We start from the raw sequence: 16143 nt of genomic DNA, 5'->3' as shown, positions 1-16143 counted from the left end.
GGGCCCCAAAAGCATGTGTTGTTGAATATTGGAGGCAAATATCATTGACTATCATTGGCGAACGCATCTATTCTAGCTCTAAAACTATTGTACATTGTGCATAACATGCAAGTTAGGCGCACATTATACACCATTGAATTTGCAAATGGCTATGATTTTCCAAATTATCAATAACACGATGTATGATTTGGCCTTTTTGGAACCAGAATAGTTGTGTCCATCATTGGTTGCATCTAAATAAAAAATTCATACGAGCCATCATTGATCAATGTGAGATAATTCTGGCTAGGAAGTATCCAAGGGAAGACCATGTTAGCATAGCCCGAGAGGAATCAAAGAACTCCCTCTAGAATCTCCCCAAACATCCAAGGCCGGTCTAGATCATATAGTAGAATTTAAGTTTGTACTATGGTTTTGACTTTGTGGTTTGAGGGGCAGCTGGTATGTATATTCATGTTGATGGAATGGGGTTGATTTGAGTAAAGCCTTGACTTGTGGGAGAGCAGGTAAGGGAATTTAAGCAATTTGAGTAGTAATGGTGTGCTAAGAGAAATACCTATTAATTGACTTACAAATTCTAATATATGAAATATTGATCTCTAAAGGTTATTTTGTGGGTTCATTATAAGCTAAAATATTACCATCATCCTTTCTAATACTAACATATTGAATGGGTACTTTGTAGCTACACCTGCCTTGTTTATATGCAAATATTGTTCAAAATGTTACAATCATAAATAAAAGTCATATGTCCCTTATTGAGTACTTAAGTCTACATTAACATATCAGAATCCTCACACTTATTTTCTAGAATAAAGATAACACATAAATTTGTCATGTAAGCAACATGGAGCTTACCTTACAAATGCTAGCTAGAGAATTACATTGTAAGTTTAGGAATTTGTGAACCCAAATTTCAAGTTGTGGTGCTATCCATTCAAATTCAAACCCCAAAAACCGATTTTTGCTCCTAAGAAACCATTTGCCACAACTGTGGGAGGGTCTAAGATCTCCTCCAAAGTTGTTGTTATTGAGTCCTTGCTTGAGAAGATTAATGTCCTACTTTTTGGGGGTGGGATGATTTTTTATTCTAGAAGGCATAAGAGATTTCTATTGCTCGATCTTGCTACATCATTCATTGAAAAAGCCAAAGTGAAAGGTGTTTCTCTTTTGCTGCCTAGGGATATAGTAGTAGCTGACAAGTTTGTTGCAGGTGCAGACAGTAAGATTTTCTATATGCATTTTATAAAATTAAAGCTATCCTCATAAAATTTCTTACAAAGTGGCAACTGACACCTGAGATGAAGATTGTTCCCCATCGGCCATCCCACAAGGATGCCTCTAGGTTTTGACATTGGACCTCTCACCATCAAAACAATCATTTAGGTTTTGGACACAGTTAAAACCATCCTTTGGAAAAGTCCCATTGGAGTTTTTGAAATCGACAGATTTTCTCTTGGAACAGAGGTTTGTGTTTTCCTTCATGGGTTAATATTATAATGACTTGTATAAAATTAATTTTTTTTAAGATTGATTTACATTGAATTTTTTATGTAGGGAATTGTAAAGAAGGTTGTAGAGTTGAGCGGGAAGTGTCTGACCACAATCATTGGTGGAGGTGACTATGTTGCTACAGTGGAGAATATGGGTGTGTCTGGTAACCGCACAATATAATTCTAGATCAACCAATCTCTAATGATTATCATTTTGCACAAATTATTTGAAGGAAAGTTCAACCTAATTTAGAGAGAAATGTTTTGCCTCATTCGACCAATGTATATTCAGTATTTAACAAAAATATCTCTTCCATTACAGATGTGCATACCATGTTCCAAAGCTTCCCATCTTCACATAGGTAGAGGGGATCTTTTCAAAAAATATTTTCGAGTCTAAGTTTACACCTGCTAATTGCATTTTCTTGAAATTTTGTGAATACTTTTGAATAAATTCATTTTTGTACATATCCTGCAATAATTACAGTGACGTAATGAGACCAAATCTTTTTGAGACATTTTGTCAAACAATTCACCTGCCTTGTCTGTGCTTCTACATTTTGCATACCCGTCTACCAGGGCATATGTAACTATAGCATCTGACAAAAACTCTTTATTGTTTATGCCTTAATTAAAGTCCATTCCCTATTCCATAGCTTCCATTTTGGTAAAAGTAGGAAGGATGTTGGTAAAGGTTGTGGAATTTGGCTTTGTACCTGCCAATTACATTTACTCAAAATTTCCAAAAGCCTTTCAAAACATCCGTGACGTTTTTACATATACTGCATATCTTTGAGGCATTCTGTCAAACAGTTCACGTGCCTTATCAATGCGTCCACATTTTTTCATGTATGCCCACAAACACTATTTTGACAGGTTGTGCATTAGAAATTAGCTTGAGCAGAGTCGTGTGATAAATTCTCAAAAGGCCGAAGTACTTCATAACTTATAAAAGATTTTTATTACAATGAGATGAACCAAAACCAATTTCCTCAGCTGCTTCAATCTATTAAAAAATAATAGACAAATCACAAATTAAAAACATTAACATACAATCATAAAAAACAAACCCTAGTAAGATCTCTCATAGCAGAAAAATTTCACACAACCTAATTTGTAGGAAGCCAAGCCATTCTTTAGAATACTGGTGGCTACCATACTAAATTTTGAATAGGACTCAGCACCATAGTGTTGTGTTTTGACAAACTCTCTTACCTTGACAAAAAACCAAGGGAGTTGATAAAAGTGGACAGCCCACAAAACTCAAATCTTCTTACGCAGAAAAGAACCTCCCATGTTGAGATTCATTTAAATAGAATTTGGTGAGTTGAATGAACAATTGGATCCTCCATTATTCTGATTCTCTAGAAGCATACTCTTCTAGAAGTCACAATCTTACAAGTAACAGCTAGCCATGATGTGACAAACCAGGGAAGGGCACATCATGCACAAGGGACATACCTATATGTATCAGATTGATATGTTTCATAAGAACTTGATGAAGTATTTTGAATCCAACCATAATTTAATGGAAATGCAGTCATCTACTCATGTGATATTTTCATTGATCAATGCCTTATTATTAGTTAAAAAACTATTAGATCCAGAGAAGTAGATTACTCAAAAATGGTTGATCACTTTTCTGGTTCCCATGGCCTCTGAACCTCTACTTTGTCCAAGCCTCTTTACCCTTCTTGGCTCCATGCTCTAAATCACAGCTCTCTTGAAGGTCATCTTTACCCTTCATGGCCTCATGCCTTTGAAGGTCGTACTCATCGCTCTCATTCCGAGTTTCAAAGAAGTTTGAAGTTTTCTCACTTAAATAAAAAAATGAGAGTAATCTTGCTTCTTGGGCAAATAAGGTTGCAACTAGAGCGAATTGAATCCCTCTCCAATATCCTCATAACTTTTGGCTCCATAAATGACCTGTTGGAGCAAATGGGGCCTCTAAGTTTAGTATGTGAACTCGCTCAAGTGATCTTTGAGGGAATGCAGAGCTTCCGAACTCTACCTTTTTAGAAAAGATTGGCTATTCTTTTTCTCTGACAGATAGAGGACCGGCTAAAAACTCTTTCAATGTTCCCAAAGGAAACCAAGGTTTGGGAGGTCTTAGATTGAACAGTAAGAGCCCTTCATTTTCTTCTAATTCCAGAGACTCCTCTTATTCCTGCTTAAATAGGCCTAATGGGAAACACGCCTAGAAGGTTTCAAAAAGTATGGTAAGAAGGTGGGCTGGAAAGACCTTTACCTTCCATCAACATCAGTTTTAAAAGCAATCTCAACCAAGGCTAACTGGAAGAAGAAAGGTTTAAGAAGTAAGCTCTTTGTGCTGCCTTCAAATTCTATGAATCCTAATTTAGGACATCTAAAGGAGAATTCTCTTTTTGCTACATGGTGCAGGCTCGGAGGGGAACGTCAAGACATCATAAATTGGTGGCTCTCTTCATTTCTTGATATGGTTTTGGTTCGCCCTTTACAAAATGATTATTTCTGAATTGAATGCATAGACTCCTTGCTTAGAGACATAATCTTGAATGGTAGTCTCATATTCTATTGCGGGTCAGTCTTTCACCTCTCTGAATGGAAGCCCTGCTTTGATCCTATGAATAATAGGATAAAAAAATATCGAGTTTGGCTTTCTCTAGTTGTTCTTCCCTCTAAATTTTGTTACGTTGAGGCACTTCTAAATATTGGTGATGTGTTGGGATACTTAATAGGCATTGAAGAGGATTTCCTCAACGGAAAAATAGGGGATATTGCCAACATATATGTCGAAATAGACCTTGAACTAGGTTTTTATGGAGAACTAGATATTGTCTTTGAGATGGGCAGATGGAAACAAAAAGTTGGTAGGTCTTGAAAAGATATAACAGGAAAATGTATTCTTAGAAACCAACTTTTAAATGGTAACTCTATGCAAGGATCAAGGGGTTTGTTCCTTTAGTTAGCTGATCATTCTCATCCTTCAGTGTTGCAGCACAATCTCCATCAAGTTCAAACTACTCCAGTTAGTTTCCCCTCTTCTGAACAGGCTGTTGTGAACTAGACTCTACACCAACACCTTAATAAGGACCTCCAAGCTCCCACAGGTCCTTTGTTAGATGGTTCTCCTCATCTGGAGCCTATTGGAGAGATCCCAGAAGATGTTCGTCCTCCATCCCCCTTGGTCAACATCTCATCCTTTCACCAAAGGCAAAATTGAAGGACAAAAACCTTTCCAAGAAATCTTATACCTTAGGCAAGATTCCCCCTTTAAACCAGGGTAGGTTTAATGTCTTTATTTCTAGGCCCAGGAAAGCGTCCAAAAAAAGGAACTAAGTGAGAAGGTTTCAGGTGGGAGAGAATTCTTCTTTGGCCATTTCTTTCGAGGATAAGGACATAGCTTCATCTAATCTTATTTTTGAAGCAAAAACTCTAAAGAAAGATATTTTTCAGGAGATGAATGAATCTAATGATCCATTTTTTATGATCTCATAGCTTCCAAGGAATTGCCTATTCCTTCCCCTAGCAAGTCTCAAAATCCCTTTTAGGGTTCCCTCCTTTTGTGATTCCCAGCTGAAGAGAAATGTTATTAATCTCTCCTCAAAGTCTCCAACTCCATTGTTGGAATCTCCTCATTTGCCTATTCCCTGCCTTGGATCAAACTTAGATACAAATCCTCATAAGTATTTTGTAGAATATCTTAATGAAGATGAGGACCCGGATCTAGTGACAGAGACTCCTCTTGCAGCCTTATACTCCAAAATTAAAGAAAAGGGAAGTTTGGGCATCAAACAATTGGTGGACGACAAACTATTGCCTGAGTATGGATTTATTTCCCCTAAAAGAGGTAGGAAGACTTGCATAGAGCAACTTCTAAGGGATGGAGAATCAGAGGGTCAAGCAAAAATTACTGATCTATGGAAAGTAGGGAAGGGATCCCCCCTTCCTGAACAACAATGAAAAATAATTTTGTGGAATGTTAGGGGTCTTAATGCCCCTAACAAGAGGCTCTTGGTCAAAAGAAGAGTCCTTTTGACCAATGTTGAAATTTTCATGTTGTAGGAAACTAAACTAGATTGTATCCAAGCAGAAATTGGCCACCATTTCTCTGCCAACCAACAAGTGGTTGTATTTGCAGAAGGCTTGTCAGGGGGTTTGTTGATAATCTGGAAACTGTCAGCTATCCAAAATTGAGGGAATTGCTTCTAACAAAAATTGGCTACTCATGAGAATTCTCCATCTCCTCTCCAATACTTATTTCCTATTGCTTAATGTTTATGGACCAACATCTCCTTCCCTCGGGCGTGCTTTATGGTCAGATCTCGATGGAATTTTATCCCCCGTCCATGATCATTCATTATTATTGAAGGGGACTTCAACACTATCGGAAATTCTAAGGACAAAAGAGGAGGCAAGATTTTAATAGTTGGATTGACAAAAATGGTCTTATTGAGATAGAGTCTAGTGATAATGTCTTCACTTGGAACAATAGAACACGAGGCTTTAGAAACATTGCAGAAAAAATAGACAAATTTTTTTGGATAGGAGATCTTTCCTCCTTTTCCTTTGCCCTCGATTGCTCTCTTCTCCCTTTTTCAGGCTCAGATTATTTTCCTCTTCTCCTCTCCTTGAAGGGTGCTCCAAACCTTTCTAAACCACCATTTATATTTGAGAACATGTGGATGAAGGATGCTAGATTCTTAATTCTTATTTGAAAATGGTGGAACAAAGTAATCTTTGAAGGTTCCAAGCTTTTTACCTTTGTGTCTAATCTTAAATATGTCAAAAGACAGTTGTTAGAATGGAATGCAAATCATTTTAAGAATATCTTTGTTGTCAAAACGAAGATAGCGGACCAGCTGGCAGTGATAACTTTAAGAAACCCCCCTCAAAAAATTGTATAAAATCTTGGCAAATATTTAATTTTCTTAAAAAATGATAATAATGTTTATTGGCGAATCTTTCTTTTTTATAAAAAAAAATTAATTTTGTTGGCGAATTTGTTTATATGAATTTTTTTTGGAAGAAAATATTAGCGAATCTCAGAAAATAATCATTGTATGCATTAATTACTATTGTGTTTCCCTTCAGTTAAAAATAATCTTTTATAAAAAATTAAAGGCATGAAGGTTGAAATCATTAATGAGTTTAAGGGTTAGACTATGCTTTATTTGGTTTCTACCATTAACTTAAAATAATCTAATAGCCCTCTTTCTATTTTGTGAAATAAAATTTACAAACAATTTGCAATACTCATGGGGCCAAAAATTGCTTTTAGACCATTGGTTTTCATTGAAGTCAACAATTCAAAAGCAATTTCAAACCCCACGAGCATTACAACTTGTAAGTACATTTTACCTCATGGAATACAATGGAGGTCATTATATTATATTTTAAATCAATGGTGGAAAAAATAGATTGTTGATATAACCCTAAAGTAACTAATAATTATGATATATTATTGGTGAATTAATTTGGATTTCTACAATAAATTATAAAATGTTGGTGAATCTGATCCAATCATGTATCAAATATTGTGGCAAATCTTTAAGGTAAAAGAATTAACAAAATAAATTCTTCAACGATTTAAATAACATTAAAATAAAAATTTATAAAACTATGGCGACTTGGGTCACCTTAAAAGTTGAAATTATTAGCCAAATTTGATTCCTAAATTTCAAAAAATAGCCAATTGGCGAATATTAGCCACTAAAGTTTTCACTGCCAGCTGGAGATATTGAATGATAGAGTTATTAAGGAGGTATGACTCAAGTCCTTTTCCAAGAATAAAAACATCTACTAGCTTAATATGAAGATATTTTATCTAAAGAGGAGATCTTCTTGAAACAAAAATCTAGAGAAAATTGGCTTCATGCTAGTGATAGGAACACAAAATTCTTTCATAATGGCACCTACATCCATAGAGGTTTAAGGTTGGACACCCAAGGAAAGGGTTCCACTAATGATCCAGATATCATTAAAACTGAGATCGTCAACTGCTTTTCCAAGCTGCTTAGCAATGAAGAAGGCTCAAATCTTATAGAGAAAAGGAAGTTGTTATCTTTCATTCCTAAAGTGATCTCAAAGCATCAAATTAAAATTATCAATCAAATTTTCTCTCTAGAAGAAGTGAGTATAGCCCCAAATCAGGTCCCCTCTGATAAAGCTCCAGGCCCAGATGGCTTTCCAACAGGCTTTTTTTAAAAGTGTTGGGAGATCCTTGGTTTAGATTTAGTGGAAGCATTAGAATTTGCTAAGAAATGGGGCAATCTTTTAAAAGATATCAATAATACCTTCATAGTTATTATTCCCAAGAAAGAAAAAGCTTCTAGATTAGAGGACTTCAAACCTATTTCCCTCTGGAATTCCATCTACAAAATTCTTTCTAAAGTGATGATGAATAGGTTGAAACCTTTAATGAAATCCATTATTTCAAAGGACCAAATAGGTTTTGTCCCTAGTTGCTCAATCTTAGATGGGGTTATTGTGGCTCAAGAGGCAATTCATATTCTCCAAAACACGAAGAGGCTAGGTATGATAGTGAAATTAGACATTTCCAAGGCTTATGATAATGTGGATTGGTTTTTTTTTGTATAAAATTATGCAGGCTTTCGGGTTCAATAGACAGTGGATTAATTGGATCCTTGAATGCATATCTACACCAAGATTTTCTATCCTTGTTAATGGGAAACCGGAGGGATTTTTCTCATCCTCTAAGGGTATTCGGCAAGGGGACCCGATTTCTCATTTTCGCTTTATTACTATGGCTCAAGCACTTGGAAGAGCAATAAAATCAAGGCATGCCAACAAAAATTTGGAAGGTATCAAGATAACCACAAACTTTGTTGCTACGCATCTGCAATTTGTTGATGACAACCTCCTACGTGGCGCAGCAAGATCCAAGGAAGTTGCCCAATTTCAGGAACTACTGGAGTCATACGGGAAAGCTCCAGGTCAGGTGGTCAACAAGGAAAAAATAGAAATTTATTTCTTCTCTACTCCATTATCTGTGGAAACAGGATCTTAAAAATATTTAATTGCAAAAAGGGATCTCTACCCTGCATATACCTTAGGATCCCAATAGATAAGGATTTGAGGAGCTCCAAACTGTGGGACCCCCTTAAGATAAAACAGGATAAGAAAGCCAACCTATGGAAAGGAAAATGACTATCTTGGGCAAGTAGATTGATTATGCTCCAAGTTGTCATCTATGCTCTCCACATCTACCTTATGTCCCTTCTATCCCTTTCAGCGGTCATGAATTCTTTCATCATTTAGAAGATGAGAAATTTGTTTTTGCAGAACTCAGATGAAAGGGACAAAATTGCTTTGATAGTCTGGGGCAAAATTTGTAAACCTAAGTCTTCAGGGGGCTTGGGATTTCATAATCTTCAGATTCAGAATAATGCCTTAGGAGAAAAAATAGCCTGGAAGATGCTTATTGATCCAAGTGAAAGATGGGTCTGAATGATGACCAAATATGTTGTTTCAAGAGACCCCATTAACTTCTAGAGAGCTTCTAGTCATCTAAAAGGTTCTCAGACCTAGAATTTTATTCTCAAATGTAGGCATCCTATAGAAGATTATGTTTCTTGGGATGTCCAAGATTGTTCATCTTGTCTCTTAGGGAGGATTCTTAGGCTGGATTTTTTAGCATAGATAAATCAATAAAAATTCCAACAACAAGGGAATGATTAAGACTTCACTGGGGGCTACATATCAAGGGCTATGTAGAATTTTCAAGGGATCACTCCTTCCTAGGATGGGGTTGGAAAAAAATGGAAGGCCTTCCCCTTCCCTTAAATGAGATAAACCTACTTTCTCGCCTCCTTAAGGAAAGGGATTTGGTTTTCAGAAATGGAATTGACACTTTTATTTGGTCCCCTGCTAAAGCTGGCCAATACTCTGTTAAAATAGGATATAATGTTCTTGCAAACCAAATGGATTTTGAAGACCAACAAATGTCTCAAAATATTTTCTAGAATAATAAAATTATCCCTAAGGCTAGTAATTTTGCTTGGCTGGCAGTCAAGAAAGAGATCCTCATGACAAAGAGATTTAGGTATATGGGTTTTGAGGGACCCTCTAGGTGTGTTCTTTGTAAAGCACATGAGGAATCTGTAGACCATCTCCTCCTTACTTGTCCATTTTCTGCAAAATACTAAAGGTGGCTATGTGCTAAGCTAGGTTGGATAACAACTCTACCAAATGACATTGTTTCCCTATTCTCAAGCTAGCCAATCAAACCAAAAGATGGCATTTTAAGTTCTTTGTGTGAAATTGCCCCCTCCTCTCTAGTATGGGAGGTATGGAAGGAGAGGAACAGGAGAACTTTTGATGGAAAAGAAAGGAGTGTTGACTTAGTTTTGTCTTCTCTGGAAGCAGCCATTGTTGAAAACATTAATAGCAGACTTGCCCTTTCTACCAACTTACACAAGAACTTTACATCATGGTAGGATAGAATGAAGTTTCCATGAAATGGAATCAAAATTCCCCCCTTCTTGGGAAAGAAGTCAGACGACAGAGAAAATACAGTTTGGGCTCCTCCCCAGTATGGTTGGTTCAAATTGAATTTTGGAGGGGCTTCTAAAGGTAATCCAAGAGCTTCTAGAATTGGATGTGTAGTTAGAGATCATAGTGGAATAGTGGTGGGAAAGATGGCTGGACCTATCCCCCTAGATATAAACAATGTAGCAGAATTCAAAGCTCTTCTCTATGACCTGTCAGAGTGTTCTAACTGTGGCATCATAAATTTAGCAATCGAGGGGGACTCTGTCATTGTTATAAATACAATTAAAATGGCTCATTTTGTTAATTGGAAGTTGCAAACACTTCTAGAAAGAATCCTAGTGTTGCTACCTTCTTTTAAAAACTATATCTGCAATCACATATTCAAAGAGGCAAACATGTATGCGGATGATTTGTCCAAGTTGGCATCGGCTAGTACTTCCTTAAGTTGGTGGGTGCCTGAACTCAACTTTAATTCCCCGAGGAATCAGGAAGAGGGTGGTCGAACTTAGGAAATTTGAATTTCTAAAATATTCGTTCAGAATCTGGGGATTTTCCTAGTCGGGCCACATTTGAATTCAAATGAAAAGATGTGTTTAATTGTCAACGGCCCTCTTTTCTCTCGCCAAGCAAGTTTGATAAGTAATCATGATTTTGAGTTTGTGGGCCCTTCATCCTACTGTATGTTGAATAGGACTAGATAACTAGATAACCGTGGCCTCCACTAAGGCAGTTGATTTGGAAGCCTTCAATCTTCAAGTCATATGCCATGTCATAAACGACCGTTTCTTGATTGGGGAGTAGTAGATGAGTAATAATCTTCTCATTTTTTGTGACATGCTTAGAAAGGCAGATGAGGTCAGCAAATCCGTCAAATCTTCAGGGAAGTGGAAAAGTACATTGCATTCACTGGCCAAGGCTTGTGGTGATGTGTTGGCAATGCTCTAAAGCTCGGTTAATTAATACTATAATGTTGGAAGCTATCCCTTTCACCACCTCTTCTCTGAGCTTAACAACTCCAGGCACTTTGCATTAATGAGCCTAGAAATGCGTGAGAATGTCAGAAGAATTTTAAAAGAAAGAAAATCCAAGTCTTGTCCTCACATTTTCGCTTGTCCATCTTGAAGGTGAAGGTTTTCTGCTCAAAATTATAGAGAAGTCTTTCCTAGGTTGGCCATAGGATGGAGAAAGCCTCATTTGGTTTCATTATTAGAAAGCATTCCAAGACAATTTTTTGTTTTGGGGCAGATACACCCATCTCTCTTTCCTGCAATTGTCATCATGTCTCTTTCCATGATATTTTTGACCTAAGGCTCAAAAGGTTGCTCCGCAATTTTGAATTTTTCAGTCATTTTGGCGGTTAAGCTAATCCTAGGCTCTGGTTTTCTGAGCAGGGTAGAGTATCTTAGGGATAATTCCAACATATCCTCAAGATTTGTTTCTTCTCTGCTATATTTGCCAATATTCCAAGGAGAAGGTGGAGGCTCTAACCACACATCTTTTTGACCAAAATGTTTTAGTGGGATTGGATACCATTCTTAATCATGTCATTATTGGCATAGGAATGCCTCGCTTGGGCGACCTGATATTATTTTCGATCCCAGGTGAGACCATTAACTATTACCCCTTTTTATTGGACTTAAAAGGCCCTGGTCTTGAGCATCATAGTGCGTACATGGAAATGGAAGCTAGGTTTCTAGAATGGAGATTTCTGAGGGGATGAACCGAACAATGTAGACAAAGAAGATGAATTCCTCGACTTTGCCTGGCTAAATGGCCTTATCCCTCCGAAATTAGAACAGAATTGGAGGGTTTTCGATGTTCAAAGAGTTGTGAACGTAAGGGGTCATGGTCGTAGAAATCACCCAATGCAAAACAAGGGTCGTGGTCATCTGAGAGGCAGGGGTCGTGCTCAAAGGGAGGATTCGATTTAGGGCTACTTGAATTCCAAGCAATATAGCTATGATTTTTTATTAAAATCTTTGTCTCTGTTTATGTTTTTAAATACGTCTGGACTCTATAATTTTTTGTCCTATTGGAATTAGTTCTAGACTTTGAAGGTTGAATGCCATCTTTTTTTAGTTTAACGCTTTGCAATTCTTCTCTAATGGAAGAATTTGGACAATTGGGGTTGCAGGTCCAATTTTTTTGGTTTTTGTTCAAACATAATATGTAAATGCATATAAATATTAATATAATCCTCTAGATTTTCCGTTTACCAACCAAAAAAAAACAAAAAACTACTACATTTTCTAACCATTATACAACGGAAAAGTCCCAATCAAATATGTCAAATGCATGCACTCATCTAGTCATTGGATTTGGACAAACTACTACTTTTTTAATACATGTTATTAAGATATGATTTGTATATAACATATGGTTTTCCAAAACTTATGTGGAGGATTTTCTATAATTAAAAGTGTGGGTTTTCGAATCACAAGTCTTTTTTGGGGTGGCAAATAAAATTTCAGAGTAGAGGTGGATGCACCAGGTGGTCAACAAATGTCTTATTATGAACATATTCAGAAAAGAAAGGATGAGAAAGGTTGTTTGTACAGTTGGTATGTAATAATTTGACTTCCCTACATTAAAAAAAAAAAAAGTGTTTGTTTTAATTATTAGAAATTGTGCATCTTAATACATGTTTTTTAAGTCGAGCACAGTTTAGTCTTACAAAATGAGTTCTTTTTTCTTCCGCAGTGCATTTTCTTTGTGTTGTTGCTTCTATTGTTATGAGACCTGTGAATGTTGTCTAGTATTGGCATCATTGGCATAATTGATGCAGATGAGTTGATGACTATACCAGTAGAGGAATGATGATGACATGATCAGTTATTTGTGTTGTCATTGATGGCAACCTATGTCAATTAATGTTTGATGATGGTTACAGATGAACTTTGATGTCTGACTTGTTGGATAAGTAATTTGGTCTACTGGATTTAGAATTTGTAAGTCTGACAGGGTTTATCGGCAGGACTAAGAATTAGGACTTCAACCGGTAAAAGAAAAGATTTTGATGGAATTGGTAAATCGGTGATGGTTGGAAACTTGTGGTTTGAGACATAAGCTTTTATGATGGATTTGTGTATGTGACTAAAATTGCATCCTATGTTGATTACTAGAAGGCATGTTTTGAAATTCTAATGAAGTTGTGCTAAGGTTTTAGTAGGGTTTTAGGACCGGTGATGAATTCACTCAACCGGTAATGATTTTTTATTTGACGATGATTGGTGGTGAATCTACATGAAGAAGATAACATGGCACAACTCGCATGAATAATTTGAAATGTGTTTTGGCACGGAAGATGGTAGAATTTATTGGGAATGTGAAAAGTGCTTAGCGAAATGTTCTAAGCGTTTGACTTCTGTACAGATCGGATTTTTGTGATGGGTTATGAATAATCAATGGTTGATATTGCATTGTAATTTGTTGTAATGATCTATATATTGATCTCTTATGATCTGTATTGTAAAATCAAGATGTAATTAGGCTTTATGGCCGACTTAGTTGTTATGGCTATTTAGGGTGACACAACTGATGTTTTATGTGTCGGTGGCATTAGGAGAATGAGTTAAGTCATCCCAGAGAAGATAGAGATCTACCTGAGTGTTGCAGATTGTGAAGCAAAACTAGATCTGATTTAGCAAGCTGAAAGTGAAAAGTTACAAATCATTTTTCACTGTTGTTCCCTAACAATTACAACAACATAAATCTTTTAACCGGGTAGGTCCTAATAGGCCTTTGTCATCTAAGTACCCTAATAGGGAAGCTCATAAAAGAGTGTTTAAATCCTCTAACCAAGTTGATCCTAATAGATCATTAAGCTCCTAGATGGAGTGATAGGCAAATCCCTTAACCGAGTGACTCCTAACAAGGTCTACTCCTAACTGGGCGTATTGTAATCTCCTAAGCGGGCTAAGCTCCTAACAAGGCGTACTTCAAAAGAGTACAAATTATTGTGGGTACCAATTCCCACCGTGGTTTTCCCCATTTGGGTTTCCACGTCAAATATATTGGTGTTTATGTGTGGAATTTTTTTTCATGATGTTTATGTTTACATGCATTATTTCTGAGACACCAATTATGATAGTGTTGGCATTCTACACTCTAATGAGAATAGTTGATGTTGTCATTGATGGCAACCAACTGGCAACCTACCAGTAGATACCGGTACCGGCAATAGATTTCTACATACACTGGCAGGCACTTCAACGGCATTGGCAACAATGCATACCGGCACTCCAGCCGACATGGAATAAACTTTTGTTTATATGAATTGTTTTGAAATGTAATTATCTTTTTGTAAAGCCGACATGGTACATTTATAAAAGACTCATATATGTATGAGATCTTATAAGACATTATTGTAAGTAGAGAAGTAGTAGATGGATGAGAAGTATAAGGCGGATTTTGTATAAGGTGATATAGTTGACAGCGAAGGTTTTTGGTTATTAACTGAGCTTAAACCGGTACTGAACCTGGCATTGGAGATGTTTTTTTAGCAATACATTGTATTGGATTTGATAATCCATTTTGTAATCAGTGTGACTCTTTATCAAGCAGTGAGCTCTAGGCAGTTGGCCTCCCTGCATGTGCAGGCCCCTATTGTAAGTAGTATTTATTCATTGGCCAATGAGTAAATATTGTGGGTCACAAATCCCGCTGAGGTTTTTCCCACACCGGGTTTCCTCGTTAAATATCTTGTGTTATGGTATGTTTCTATGTTGTCTCTTTTATTTATGTTTATTGCAATAATTTTGGTTTACCGGTACACTGTTTTGGGATGCAAAGGTATTAATAAGTTTAAATATTCTGCTAACCGGTTAGACACTGATTCACCCCCCCTCTCAGTGTCTTTGGGACTGTCATTGAATCTAACAATTGGTATCAGAGCCTGGTCCTCTATTTTCAAAAGCCTAACAACTTGAGGAAGATTTTGACATCGGTACAGATGGAGAACTTAAGAAAACAGTTGGAAGGAGCTCTTTTAGATTTTGATGCAGAAAAATTGAAGAATATCAAACTTGAAAATGATCTGAGGATTGCACGGGAATTCATTAAAGGACTTCAGGAGAACTTTGCTATAACACAAAATAAAAGAAAAGAACTTCATGAGAAGATGCAGAATGATGATGATGAAAAAGAAACTCTTAGAGACATTACAAACAAGTTGAGACAAGAGAACAGTAATATGAAGAATGAAATGCAAGATATGACTATAAGGTTATGTAAGGATATTGAAGACAGAAAGAAGAATGAAGACTTGGCTAGGAGACTTAATGATGCTGGAAATGACAACCTGAGACTTGGTCATGAAAATGATATGCTAAAGATAGATCTGATTCACATGCAACATGATAAAGATGAGCTTGCAAGACAAGTTGGAGTTCTACAAAATGAGTTGGCTACTACAAATAAACACAAAGACAAATTCAAGAAAAGTTCAAAAGAACTTGATGACATGCTGAAAAGTCAGAAGCCTAATGGAGATACTAATGGACTTGGATTTGAAATTGGAGAAAGTTTCGGTACTGCAAACAATCAAGATCAAAACAAACCAGTAAGACAACCTAATGCTTATAAATTTAATGGCAAATGTTTTAATTGCAACAAATATGGTCATAGAGCAAATCAGTGTAGATTTAGGAATATCCATAATACAAACTCACCCACCGGTCAATGTTCCAAATGCAACAAAGTTGGTCATAATTCAGAAAATTGCAGAATGAATGTGAAATGCTATGTTTGTGGAAGATTTGGACATTTATCTAATCAATGCAGATCACAAATCGGTCAAGGATATGGAAAGGCTATTCAGAGGAATAATGTAACTTGGTATGCCTATAACAAGATTGGACATATTGCTAAATTTTGTAGAAGCAAGAATGCACCAGCAAACAATATGAGATCTAGTTTGAAAGGCAAAGAAAAGGTAGAAGAAGTAAAGCAAGAATTTTCTAAACAGTGGATTAAGAAAAGAGATCAAAGAACTGATGAAACTATATCTTCGCCGGTAGAACAGAGTAATCCTCCACCGGCAGGAGATTCTTCATCTAACTGAGGAATAATCCCTTGGGGGTATGGCAGCGAATTGAAGATCATGCATTCTACCCTCGGTTGATGGTGAGAAGATACATTTCTTCTTTACCGGCAGGTG

This window comes from Cryptomeria japonica, chromosome 6, assembly GCF_030272615.1.
Source record: "Cryptomeria japonica chromosome 6, Sugi_1.0, whole genome shotgun sequence".
NCBI classification, from domain to species: Eukaryota; Viridiplantae; Streptophyta; class Pinopsida; order Cupressales; family Cupressaceae; genus Cryptomeria; species Cryptomeria japonica.
The sequence above is the reverse complement of the archived record's forward strand: the minus strand, read 5'-3'. Positions refer to the sequence as shown.